This window comes from Hyperolius riggenbachi, chromosome 4 (assembly GCF_040937935.1).
Source record: "Hyperolius riggenbachi isolate aHypRig1 chromosome 4, aHypRig1.pri, whole genome shotgun sequence".
NCBI classification, from domain to species: domain Eukaryota; kingdom Metazoa; phylum Chordata; class Amphibia; order Anura; family Hyperoliidae; genus Hyperolius; species Hyperolius riggenbachi.
Window position 1 is genome coordinate 53767879 of NC_090649.1, and position 14393 is coordinate 53782271.

At 46.3% G+C, this 14393-nt stretch overlaps 2 non-coding genes across 2 annotated transcripts; both read left to right on the forward strand.

Annotated features, from left to right (window-relative positions):
- The first annotated feature begins 12260 nt into the window (after positions 1-12260).
- On the forward strand, positions 12261-12332 carry TRNAT-CGU (transfer RNA threonine (anticodon CGU)). Its single transcript has one exon. It is a non-coding gene; the product is annotated as a tRNA-Thr (tRNA).
- A 343-nt stretch (positions 12333-12675) lies between these two features.
- TRNAT-CGU (transfer RNA threonine (anticodon CGU)) lies at positions 12676-12747 on the forward strand. Its single transcript has one exon. It is a non-coding gene; the product is annotated as a tRNA-Thr (tRNA).
- Positions 12748-14393: the final 1646 nt, after the last annotated feature.

Consider the following 14393-nt stretch of genomic DNA (forward strand, 5'->3'; position numbering starts at 1 on the left):
CTCTCATTTCAGGTGTCCTTTAAGTATGAGCTGGCACACACTGCAGAGAGGCTTCTTTCAGCCTCCGCACCAGAAGAGTTTCCCATCTAAAGCAATGAGGTGACATGGTCACCGTGACAACATCCTCAAAAATATTGCAGGAGTTTGTTATACAGCAAAGTCCCCAGTATCCAGCGGGAATAGCCTGATGCCGGATACATGTGCCTGCCAGTTGCTTGAGAAAGCGACCTAAAAAGCACAAACCTCTCTTCCTGTGCAGCATTAAATACGTACTGAGCCTCCAGCATCGTCCTCTAACCATCCTGTAACTCCTAGCAGCTTCTGGCGTCCTCTGTGCATGCCTCCCGTTGTGTCACCTGACCAACATTGGGTCACGTGACCAGGGCCGGATTTGGGCCAAGGCCTGCTAGGCCATGGCCTAGGGCATCACATTTGTAAGGGCACCAAAGCAGAAGGCTAAACTGGTACAGCATTTGCAAGCTTGCAAATGCTGCAGTGCAGGGAGATCATGAGAGACAGAGAGGAAGAGGGAGCTTCTGTGCTGGAGACGAGCGGAGAGGTGACACTGAGTTCTACTGCGGTGTGGAGGTGAGCTGGCTACCTATACTGAAAGGTGGGAGTGGGAAAGAGGGATTAAGGGAGTCCTCATACTTGAGGGGGAGGGGTTATCAGGCTACCTATACTAGAGGGTAAGGGGAAGGGCCATCAGGCTATCTATAGTTGAGGGGGAGGGGTCATCAGGCTACCTATAGTTGAGGGGGAGGGGTTATCAGGCTACCTATACTAGCGGGTAAGGGGAGGGGCCATCAGGCTACCTATAGTTGAGGGGGTGGGGTTATCAGGCTACCTATACTAGCGGGTAAGGGGAGGGGCCATCAGGCTACCTATACTTGAGGGGGAGGGGTTATCAGGCTACCTATACTGGAGGGAAAGGGGGAGGAGTCATCTCGCTACCTATACTGAAGGGGGGCGGCTGGTGACAGTGGCTTTGGGCGGTAAAGAATACAAATCCAGCCCTGCACATGACACACTGTAAATGAAAGCTAGAAAGCTGCTTAGGAGCTAGAAGACCCAGAAAACCCACCTTCAAACTCCTTAAAACACCGTCCCTGTTATCCCTCAGGCATGCCGGTTAGTTGAGACTTCCGGTTGCTGGAGTTTCAGATAACAGGGACTTTGCTGTAATATGAAGCAAAATGCCAACAGTTACTTTCACATAAATGTTCATTTAACGGCGTAAATTGAATCCTTAGAACATACCAGAAAGCTTCCTTTAGTGGTTTAGGATTAAAACAGTAATTGACGCTCCAGGTGCCATTTTGTCTCCCTGCGGAATAGCGTTGGCTCTCGCAGGAGCCGCCTCCCCCTCCTCAGCGCCTTGCCTGGCGCTTGTCACTTTCATCGTCTACTAGGAAGCTATTCAAAGTGTTTCTTCTTATTATTTCCCTGCAGTTGTGTGGGCTTGAGGTGGGTGTTGAGAAGCCGTGTTTTGTGCTTTGAGTGTCATCGTCTGCCAAAAAAGAAAGGGTAAAAAAAAATAGCTGAAAAACAGACAGAAGATGTGTTTTTACCGCAGAACAATTGCAAAAGTTTCTCTTGTGTTCATTAGAAGTGATGAGTTTTGTATGGAACACCTGTCTCAGCACCCCAGCCTGCTCTGCGTTTCATGTCATGATAAATACACCTCCGGCTCTTCTAATTGAAAGCCCTCTGCCCAGCAAAGTGGATCTAATACAGAGTAAAGACACTTCTTACATTTTTGTATTATATGGCACCTGCACAGCGCTAATGATTGGGTTTCTGTGAAGTGGAGGGGGTGTAAACATTTAAAAAAAGGCAGGAAATCATCAACTCAAACAGTGGATACTGGCTGCAGAACAGGCGTGTGGTTGGCGCAAGTCATTGCAGCAAGTGATTTAGTCAGTGTGCTAACAGAACCCACATTCAGGTGCTGTTGGTTTTTATATACTGTACCAGGGGCTTTGCTAGCCCCAAAAATCAGTGGCACATGCAGAGGCGTATCTAGAAGGGTGCAGGCATGGCTCATGCCATGGGCGCCACAGCACCATGGGCGCCATGGCCGTCTCCTCCCTCTGCCCCCTCCTCTCTCATGCTCCACTACCATACTGAGGGATGCCGCTTGTTACTTATACTTGGCGGGCTAACTCTAGCAACCTATACTGGGGAAGCTACTTATATGGAGGGGGGGTTTATCTAAATATCTATGCTGGGAGGGGGGCACCTCTGGCTACCTATACTGTGATGGACACACCTCTGGATATCCATACTGAAGGGAGACCTCCGGTATGGATATGGGGCACAATTTCAGTGTTTGCCATAGGCGCTATATTACCCAGATACGTCCCTGGGCACATGCCCCGGATCTATTCTGGGGTGCCCCGGATGTTCCCCAGGCAGAGTCAGCTGTGGTGCATCAATAGGGGGTATTCTGGGTGCTGTGGTGCCTCTATGTGGGCATGCTGGGTGCTGTGGTGCCATGCATGGCGCTGTGGTGCCTTAAAGCGGTATAAAACCCTGACATAACATTCAATAAAAACATGTTTTCCTACTTTTTTTATGCCATACGGTTATCATATTTGCATTCAGGGCCGCCATCAGAAATTTTGGGGCCCGTCACACATCATCAGGCCTGGGCCCCCCCTCCCTAGGTCCACCCACTGGTTGCTGTGCCCACCCACTAGCCACCCCACCTCCATGCGCGAATTGCGCTGCGGCGAAAAATGTGCATGGCTCCGACACTGAAGGTAACGGCATGCACAGCGTGATGCAGCAAAAAGTGGGCGTGGCCATGGCATGTTGTGGGTGGAGCCAAATACTAGCAAAATACAGGTAGGAACTTGGAGATAGGAACTTGTAGGTCCATTCTTATCCTTTATCCGTTCTCTTTTGTCCCCCTCTTTTCTTCCTGTGCCTCTTTTGTCCTCCTCTGTCTTACCTCAGTTTGTGCTTCTTTTGTGTCCCTCTGTGTGACGTCATGTTCCCATCTCATCCCTTTTCTCCCTGTGCCTCTTTTGTCTGCCTCTTGTAACGATCGGTGTAACACAGAGAGGGTCTGATTACCGGTGATCTGCAGTATCACCGAGAATACAGATATATACCCGATTATTGATGATCTGCAGTATCACCGATAATCAGATATATCTCTAACCTCTGGACACCTGGGTAATAAGAGTGTTTGGTGCAACAGAAATACTTTGAGGACTGCACCTGTGGAGCAGGCGCACAGCAGTAAGGAGTACTGCACAGAATCACGTTCCTTCCGTAAGCCTAAGACTCTCCCGAGGGAGGGGTCAGGCTAGGAGTAGGAAGGACAAGTGTGAGTGACACCAGGGGGAGTGTCACCCACAGGTCTGTGAGCTATCTCTTGGCTGAAGAGATAGCTCTCGAGGTTGGACAAGCCAGGTCGGCAACAGACAGACAGATCTGGGACAAAGACAGGAGACAGAAGCGGAATCCTAAGACAAGCAGAGAACGGCAACAGAGTATCAGATATAGCGAAGTACCTAATCAGAGATCAGAAGAGTAGTCAGGAAAGCAGAAGGTCATAACAGATAAACAATGCAATTAGTACTTTAAGCTATCAAGAATCTGACTCAGTGTGGATTCCCAGCTCCAGCCTGTTCTGGCACACTGTCGGATCTAGCTAAGGTCTGAGAGCTAGCACATATAGCTTTCCCTAGACTGAGGTGTGAGGTCCTTGATCATCAACACCTAGGAACTGGTCTAGATAATAACACAGATAATATCACAGATACTGACAAGGTCTGAGTGCTACCACGTAGTGATCGCAACGCCAGACACCAGAGAAATGACCAGCACCCAGTATATATACACAAGCGCTCTCCAGCGCCTCCCCTAAGTGCTGGACCAATGAAACCTGATAGAATTGTCACCCTTCTGACTGCCATAAAGGCTCTGCCTCTCAGCGCGCGCGTCCTTCTGAACCTGTGTGGACTATCACTCCCAGCCACACCAGACATGTGTTGTAATGCACGCTGTCAGAGCATGCGGCGGCTTCCCCGCGTTCATCCACACTGCTAGTGGTAGGCTCATGCGTGCAAACCGCCGCGTCGGATGCGGAATCCGCCGCCTTGTTCACTGGGCATGCGGCGGCTTCTCTGCGCTCCGTCAGGCTAGTGGATACAGGCCCATGTGCGCAAGCTGCCATGTTGAACGCGGAATCAGCCGCCCTACTTTGAGTACTTGCGGCGGCTTTTCCACGTTTTCTCACACCTCTGTTTCCCCTGTGCCTCTTTTATCCCCCTGTGTTACCTCTTGTCCCCTGCTGTCTCAACTCGTCCCCCTGCCCTAGCCAGGTATAGGTGCCCCCAGTATACGTATCCAGGCATAGGTGGTGCCCCCGTATAGGTAGCCTGGTATAGCTGGTGCACCAGTATATAGGCCAGCAAGATACAGGTGCTCCAGTATAGGTATTCAACTATAGGTGGTGCCTCGGTATAGGTAGCCTGGTATAGTTGCCCCCAGTATAGGTAGCCTGGTAGGGGTGGTGCACCAGTATAGGATAGCCAGGTAAAGGTGCCCCAGTATAGGTAGCAAGCTATAGGCACCCCAGTATAAGTAGTCAAGTATAGGTGGTGCCCCAGGATAGGTAGCCAGGTACAGGTGGTGCCCCAGTATAGGTAGCCAAGTATAGGAGGTGCCCTAATATAGGTAGCCAGGTATAGGTGGTGCTCCAGTACAGGTAGCTAGGTATTGGTGGTTCCAGCTCCAGTATAAGTAGCCAGGTATAGGTGGTGGCCCAGTATAGGTAGCCTGCAGCTAGATATAGGTGGTGCCCCAGTACAGGTAGCTAGGTATTGGTGGTTCCAGCTCCAGTATAAGTAGCCAGGTATAGGTGGTGGCCCAGTATAGGTAGCCTGCAGCTAGATATAGGTGGTGCCCCAGCATAGAAAGTCTGCTGTAGCAGGCTCACTCATCTGCTTCCCACATTCAAGCGCTGATGTCACTCTTCTCTCAGTGCTGGAACGCGGTGTGCTGGTCAGTGAGCCACAGGCCCGCAGCCAGCACATGTGGCCCTTCCAGTGCTTTGGGAGGGCCCCTGGGCCCCTCACTGCAGTGTCAGTTGCAACCCCCCCCCCCCCCCCCCCCCGATGGCTGTCCTGCTTGCATTTGTGCATAAGTATTATTATTCATTTAGAAATTATACGTTCCCAAAAGTACAGTATTTTGCTTTGTGGGCTAACTTTGCATGTTATTAATAACTGGTTTTATTCATTATGTATTGAATTCAGAAATGCTTTGAGTCTGTCTGTGTCTAGGAGCTTCTGCACAGTCAGTGAATGTGTCACATTCCTCACTTGATACAATTAAGTAAACACAAGATAACATAATCTACACTTCAGATGCCCTGTGTGTAACCCTTTGAATGCTGGTCTAGTAATAAAAAAAATGCTGGTTGTATATAATATGTGGTAAATAATTTTTTAGAGCAAAGAAGAAATGCTAGGTTTTATTCCGCTTTAAAGTGAACCTGAAGTCAAATGAAAAAAACGAGATTTACTCACCTGGGGCTTCCCTCAGCCCCCTGCAGCCGATCGGTGCCCTCGCAGCTCCGCTCAGATGCTCCTGCACCCGCCAGCGAACACTTCCGGTTTGGCCGTCACCGGCCGACAGGCATGGGAACACGAGTGATTCTTCGCGTTCCCAGCCTGTATATCGCCCCCTATGCTGCTATTGCGGCCAGGAGGTCGCAATAGCAGCATAGGGGGCGATATACAGGCTGGGAACGCGAAGAATCACTCGTGTTCCCATGCCTGTCGGCCGGTGACGGCCAAACCGGAAGTGTTCGCTGGCGGGTGCAGGAGCATCTGAGCGGAGCTGCGAGGGCACCGATCGGCTGCAGGGGGCTGAGGGAAGCCCCAGGTGAGTAAATCTCGTTTTTTTCATTTGACTTCAGGTTTACTTTAATGGGGGCATGCCGGGAGTTGTGATTCTTCTATGTGGCATGCTGGGAATTGTTATGCCTCAATGGAAGGCTAGTGGAAACATGGAAGGGGATCCACTAGAACAGGGGTCCCCAAACGTTTTTGGTTGAGGGCCGGGTCAGACCTCAGACTGCTGGAGGGCCGGAGTATACATAAAATGATGTCTTTGCGGGCCAGACAGTAAAGCATACCCAGGTGACAACCTGCAGTCCAATTGGACAGCAGTGTCACCTAATGTGGAATTTGATTGGAAATTAGCGAATGACTGCTTTCTGGCTTCCATGTGGATGGGTGGTGCCAGCACTGCTATTCTATATGCGGTCCACCAATATTTACAGATGTAGCTGACCACATCTGTAAGTAATAAATTTTGTGTGTGGGGGCCAGTAAAAAAGCCTCAGGGGGCCACATTCGGCCCGCGGACCTTAGTTTGAGGACAACTGCACTAGAAGATCAGGGAATACTATGGGGGAACTGCCAGATAACCTGGCGGCAGGTAAACCCGCCCAGCAGAAAGCCAGGTACTCTGCCTAGTTATGTTTAAGTGACACTGCCTATTTATATGTTTTGTTTTTTGTATTAATGGAGAGGGGGCTTCCTCCAACATTTTGCTGGGCAAGCCTTTCAGACGGCTCTTACGTTTATGTAAATTTGGCTCCACCGATGGCCACACCCAGATTCTGGTGCATGGCCACACCCAATTTTCAGGTGGAGTGCATAAAAGTGTCCCGGATCTCTTAGGGTCCTAGCAACGTCCCTGTTTAACTGTACATAGTAGCATAACCAAGGCCAGAATTATACATATTCTGGCCACAGGCCAATTTGTGTGGCTCTCTTTCCATACATGCAATGGATGTGTAACATCCTGTACATCTTCCTCCTCCCATTTCATGTGTAACATCCATGTACATCTTCCTACTCCCATCAGGGCTGGGCCGACACATAGGCAGGAGAGGCTTCGGCCTCTGAGCGCCAGGTCATCAGGTCAGGATGGGGCACTTTCAAAGGCATTTCATTCCACAGGCAGTCCTGAGAGACACAACTAAGGGTGCAAAGTGAAAAAGCTCTCTGCACAGTGGTTCTAAAGACTGCATCTGATAAGGAGTCATACATAGTTTTGTAGGAAAGCTTGGTAGACAGTTCCTAACTATTCAGGGAGCTCAGCTGGTCTGCAAGTTTGTTTGTTTTTTAAAGAGAATCTGTATTGTTAAAATTGCACAAAAGTAAACATACCAGTGCGTTAGGGGACATCTCCTATTACCCTCTGTCACAATTTCGCCGCTCCTCGCCGCATTAAAAGTGGTTAAAAACAGTTTTAAAAAGTTTGTTTATAAACAAACAAAATGGCCACCAAAACAGGAAGTAGGTTGATGTACAGTATGTCCACACATAGAAAATACATTCATACACAAGCAGGCTGTATACACCCTTCCTTTTTAATCTCAAGAGATCATTTGTGTTTTTCTTTCCCCCTGCAGCTATCTTCCACTGAAGTGTCAGGCTGTTTCTTCCTGCAGAGTGCAGACAGCTCTGCCTGTATGTAATTCCTCAGTATGTGAAAGCCCAGCCAGCTCAGAGGAGGATTTATCCAGCTTGTAAAAGATAAGAGAGAAGAGAGAAGCTGCTCTAATCTAAATAACACACAGGCAGTGTGCAGAGAGGGCCCTGGAAGGGTGAGTTCATAGCAGAACCACAACACTGAAGAACTTGGCAGCCTTCCAGACACAGGCTGACAAGTCTGACAAGAGAGAGATAAGTTGATTTATTACAGAGATGGTGATAGTAAAACGTGCTGCAGTAAGCCGGAACACCTTAGAATAGCTTTTGGAACTTGTAGGATGATAAAAAACAGGATGCAATTTTTGTTACGGAGTCTTAACTCTTCTTCACTGACTTTAGTCAGTGACATCATTCAGCCTTCTGTACTTTCTCACTACCCCCCTCCACTCCCAGTACTGATAAGGACCTGGACTAAGGCTGCTTTCACAGTGGGACGTTACAGGCGCACGTTAGTGCAGCCTGTAACGCAGCCCAACTCACAGTAATGAAAAATCAATGGGCTGTTCACAGTGCCCACGTTGCGTTACACAGTAACGCTGCACGTTCGTTTGAAGTGCAGCATACTGTGCGTTCTAGCGGCTTAAGCCACGTTAGACAGTTTGCACATGCTCAGTAGGGGTGTTTTTTTTTAATTTGTGTGTGGAGAGGAGGCGGGTAGAGGCCGCTACATAGCCAGGCACACGGCTACTTTTTTTATTCACTGCACTTGCAGTGTTTACTTCCAGGAGCGGCCGCTGATTGGCTGGCGGGACCACGTGATGCAGAGAACTCCGCTCACATGGTCTCCGCAGCGCATCCGACAGAGCAGGCGCACCAAGAGCTGCTTTTAACGCGGCTCTTGGTAGCGTCCTGCTCCAACACCACCAGGCGTTGTGTTAGGGGCACGTTTTGCGCCCTATAACGTCCCCTAAACGCAACGTCTTGGTGAGAAAGCAGCCTTACAGGAATTACACTGCAGGGTCCTAATGCCGCCATGCTAGAGTAATGCTAGCCATACATCTATGGTGATAGCCATACAGCGATGATGGGCAGATTCTACCAAGATACAAATCTCTCTCTGATGGAATCTGAATGGAGAGAGATCTGTCAGCTGCCCATACACCGCAGGCCAATTCCTGATCAGCCGAGTCCCCTGCATCTGCTGCATGATCCGCCGCCACCCCCTAGTGAATACATTTGCCCCCCGTGTATGCATTAATACATAACCTGTCCTGTGTTTCCCACCGTGCGCTGCTCCTCCATCTTCCACTTCCCGCTCCTCCATTTGCGTTTCACATGCAGCTGGCATTTAGCATGCCTGACATCACACATGCACCACACACTATATGCTGATGGCATGTGAGCCACAAATGGGACATGAAGAAGCTGAAGATGGATGGGCATCGTGTGGTAAACGACACAGGACAGGTAATGTATAAATGCACACCTGGGGGCACATTTATACACTTGGGGGAACCATAGTCATAGTCTAGTGTCCTACCATATTATGTATTTATATAGCACTGACTTCTTCTGCAGCACTGTACAGAGTACATAGTAACGCCACTGACTGTCCTCAGAGGAGTGCACAATGTAATTCTACCATAGTCATAGTCTAGTGTCCTACCATATTATGTATTTATATAGCACTGACTTCTTCTGCAGCACTGTACAGAGTACATAGTAACGCCACTGACTGTCCTCAGAGGAGTGCACAATGTAATCCTACCATAGTCATAGTCTAGTGTCCTACCATATTATGTATTTATATAGCACTGACTTCTTCTGCAGCACTGTACAGAGTACATAGTAACGCCACTGACTGTCCTCAGAGGAGTGCACAATGTAATCCTACCATAGTCATAGTCTAGTGTCCTACCATATTATGTATTTATATAGCACTGACTTCTTCTGCAGCATTGTACAGAGTACATAGTAACGCCACTGACTGTCCTCAGAGGAGCTCACAATCTAATCCTACCATAGTCATAGTCTAGTGTCCTACCATATTATGTATTTATATAGCACTGACTTCTTCTGCAGCACTGTACAGAGTACATAGTAACGCCACTGACTGTCCTTTAGAGGAGTGCACAATGTAATCCTTCCATAGTCATAGTCTAGTGTCCTACCATATTATGTATTTATATAGCACTGACTTCTTCTGCAGCACTGTACAGAGTACATAGTAACGCCACTGACTGCCCTCAGAGGAGTGCACAATGTAATCCTACCATAGTCATAGTCTAGTGTCCTACCATATTATGTATTTATATAGCACTGACTTCTTCTGCAGCACTGTACAGAGTACATAGTAACGCCACTGACTGTCCTCAGAGGAGTGCACAATGTAATCCTACCATAGTCATAGTCTAGTGTCCTACCATATTATGTATTTATATAGCACTGACTTCTTCTGCAGCATTGTACATAGTAACGCCACTGACTGTCCTCAGAGGAGCTCACAATCTAATCCTACCATAGTCATAGTCTAGTGTCCTACCATATTATGTATTTATATAGCACTGACATCTTCTGCAGCACTGTACAGAGTACATAGTCATGTCACTGACTGTCCTCAGAGGAGCTCACAATCTAATCCTGTCATAGTCTAATACCCTACCATATTATTATTATGTATTTATATAGCACTGACATCTTCTGCAGCACTGTACAGAGTACATAGTCATGCCACTGACTGTCCCCAGAGGAGCTCACAATCTAATCCTAACATAGTCATAGTCTAATGTCCTACCATATTATTATGTATTTATATAGCACTGACATCTTCTGCAGCACTTTACAGTGTCACTGACTTTAACTACTTTAGGACCTTAGTGATTGAAAACTACGCCCTGTTTTGATGGTTATCTGGCTGCCAGAACCCAGAACATAGATTTCAATCCACCGATGCTGCGCGTTTTCCCCGTCGCAGCTTACTTGCTCTGCCGTCTCTATAACGGCAGAGCCCTGTGGGTGGGTCAGAAGCCGATTTCATTGGCTCCTGACCCTGTCTATCAACGTAAGGCTTACATTGATAGGCAGGGTCAGGAGCCAATGAAATCGGCTTCTGACCCACCCACAGGGCTCTGCCGTTATAGAGATGGCAGAGTGGGTGGCCCAGGTTCCCGACTTCCGGCAGTGACCGCGATTGCGACGATAATGTGCGGCGATCCATCGTTATTCGTCGGTGTTCCGCTTTTTCTGGTACCATCGGTCTCGGGTCCTTAAGGGGGCAGAGACTGCTCGAGGCACTACAGCGAAAAACTGTGAAATTTAAAATATGTGCAAACATATACAAATAAGAAGTACGTTTTTTCCAGAGTAAAATGAGCCATAAATTACTTTTCTCCGATGTTGCTGTCACTTACAGTAGGTAGTAGAAGTCTGTAGAAGTAGTGACAGGTTTTGGACTAGCCCATCTCTTTATAGGGGATTCTCAGGGATATATTTATTTTCAAAAGCACTTAGTGAATGGCAGTTGCTCTGTCCAACTGCCAAAAAAGTGTGCAGCGATCAGGGAAGCTGGCCAGCATCATTGTTTAAATCCTTTTTAGGGAATATATTTATAAAGACTAGAAGCCTTGCTGAGAATCCCCTATGAAGAGATGGACTAGTCCAAAACCTGCCACTTCTGTCAGATTTCTACTACCTACTGTAAGTGACAGCAACATAGGAGAAAAGTAATGTATGGCTCATTTTACTCTGGAAAAAACGTATTTCTTATTTGTATATGTTTGCACATATTTTACATTTTACAGTTTTTCACTGTAGTGCCCCTTTAAGTGGTTAATGAGCTCACTATCTAATCTCTACCATAGTCATAGTCTAATGCCCTACCATATTATTATGTATTTATATAGCACTGACATCTTCTGCAGCACTTTAAAGAGTACATCATAGTATAATCCCTACCATAGTTATAGACTAATATTTTCACTACAGTATTGTTTGAGGGGAAACCAGTTGACTTAGTATGTTTTGAAGATGTAGGAGAATACGATGTGTCTGAATGAAATCTGGGGGCACTTATTCCTGGCTTTCTATACTGGGGCCCCTATACCTGGCTACCTATACGGGGGGCGCATCTATAACTGGCTACCAGGGCCGGGCCGAGGTAGAGGCGAGAGAGGCTCCAGCCTCAGGGCGCAGAGTAGGAGGGGGCACAGAGCTCTCTCAGCTATCATTCCCCTGTTGTACTTGACGCAGAGACAAATAAGAAAAGGGGATATATGGCAGTGACTGCATGCCAGATAACTAGAGATTACTGTTGTTGAGGGAGGGCCCCTCTGGCAAAAGGGCCCCGGTGCGCTCCCCTATTGCTAAGCCCCTGAGCAGTAGGGATGGTCAATGAGATGAAAATAATTTAGAGTTGATGCAGTGTTATGCAAATTTTGTATGCAAATGTCTGCAGCTTGAACGTAACCAATCAAATCCTGCTGAGGTAAAATTCGATTTGTCCATTTTTAAGCTGCATAAATTTACATACACAATTTACAATAAATTTGCATACACAATTTGCATAATTGTGGCAGCTGAATTATGCTGTTTTTATAGTCATTTGGGCTCTTTCTTTTGACAGTGCCCAAATTACTGCCTGAGCGCATCACATTACAGCCTATGGCGGAGCACAGTGTGGTCAAATTTCCTTCCCTGTTTGACACAAAAACCTATGGTGGGTTACGATGACAAAGCTGTAAAAGTACTGTAAGTACAAGCAACCATACTGGACATGTGGCAACACAAAGCCAGTGTAGCACAGTGGCCAAATGGTAAAGTGTTGGTCTCGTAAACCAAAGATCATGGGTTCAATCCCCATCTGTGCCTTGGTAACTTTTACAGAGCGATAATGAGAGGTTAGAAAAAAAATAGCAATATGTACCAGGTTGTAATGTCTGAGAATTAAAAATGAAATACAGGATCCTATTGGGGTTTCCTTTGGTGCTATGTTGTCCCTTGTCATTGAGTGCAACCCTGTGGAAGATTAGCGACAAGTCATTGTCACATATCATATTGGGACAGCGCATCTTCTCTACTTTCTGCGGGGCCGTATAAATGCTGTTACACTTGTGCCTGTTTGACACAAAAAACCATGGTGGCTTGCAATGACAGAGATGTAAGAGTAAGTACAAGCAGCTATACTGGACAAATGCCTCTGTAAAGCCCATGTGGTGCAGTGGCCAAGTGGTAAGGCGTTGGTCTCGTAAACCAAAGATCATGGGTTCAATCCCCATCTGTGCCTAGGTAACTTTTACAGAGATATGTAGAGAGGTTAGAAAAAAATTATAATACAGTATGTACCAGAGGTTTGTAATGTCTGAGAAGTAAGAGCAAGACAGTGAGCAAAGTCCATGTGGTGGCCTGGCCAAGTGGTAAGGGGTTCTCCTAACACCTAGTTTTCTACATGTACCCCAGGGGATACTTTTAAGGGGTACTTGGGCTTGATATACTTAATTAAATATAACAAATTTAAGAGTTTTAGAAAATGATAAATCCTATATAAACAACAAGAAACAAACCTTTCTTGTTTGAGTATTAAACCCGTGGAGGGCTGCAATGTTGGAGGAATAAGAAAAATTAACCCATTCATGTTCTGTCGTTTTCACTTGAGAAATGTTCACCTCCCATTCATTAGCCTATAACTTTATCACTACTTATCACAATGAACTGATCTATATCTTGTTTTTTCCGCCACCAATTAGGCTTTCTTTGGGGGGTACATTTTGCTAAGAGCCACTTTACTGTAAATGTATTTTAACAGGAAGAATAAGAAAAAAACGGAAAAAAATCATTATTTCTCAGTTTTCAGCCATTATAGTTTTAAAATAATACATGCCTCCATAATGAAAACTCACGTATTGTATTTGCCCATATGTCCCGGTTATTACACCGTTAAAATTATGTCCCTATCACAATGTATGGCGACAATATTTTATTTGGAAATAAAGGTGCATTTTTTCCGTTTTGCATCTATCACTATTTACAAGTTTAAATTAAAAAAAAAATATAAGTATTTCATCTTTAAATTGATATTTAAAAAGTTTAGACCCTTAGGTAAATATTTACATGTTTTTTTTTTATTGTAATGTTTTTTGTTTTTTATATTAAACATTTTATTTGGGTAGTTTTGGGAGGGTGGGATGTAAACATGTGATTTAAAATGTAAAAGTGTGTTTGAATTTTATTTTTTTTACTTTTAGTTGTAGTTTTACTTTTTGGCCACAAGATGGCGGCCATGAGTCTGTTTACATGACGTCACTCTAAGCGTAACACACGCTTAGAGCGACGTATGGGGTACGTTACAGCCAGAAAAAGCGAAGTTTCCGAGAGAAGCTGTCGCTTTTTCAGCGGGGGAGAGGAATCAGTGATCGGGCACCATAGCCCGATACACTGATTGCCTGGCTAACGAACCGCGGGCCGGGAGCGCGCGTACACGCGCGCGATCGGCCGCTGGAGCGCGCGGCAGCGCGCATGGTTCCTGGACGTAGTTTCTACGTCCAGGAACCAAAATAGGTTAAGTCAACAAAGTCCATGTGGACCTATAGTTCATGAGTTAGAGCCCCATCTCTGCCTGGGGTTGATTTGGCCCAGAAATCACTAGATGTAGAAAAAATAGGGTTGTTTCTTGTTGTTTATATAGGATTTATCATTTTCTAAAACTCTTAACTTTGTTATATTTAATTAAGTATATCAAGCCCAAGTACCCCTTAGAAGCATCCCCTGGGGTACATGTAAAAAACTAGGTGTTAGGAGAACCCTTTACCACTTGGCCGGGGCACCACATGGACTTTGCTCACTGTCTTGCTCTTACTTCTCAGACATTACAAAGCTCTGGTACATATTATATTGTTTTTCTAACCTCTCTATATATCTCTGTAAAAGTTACCT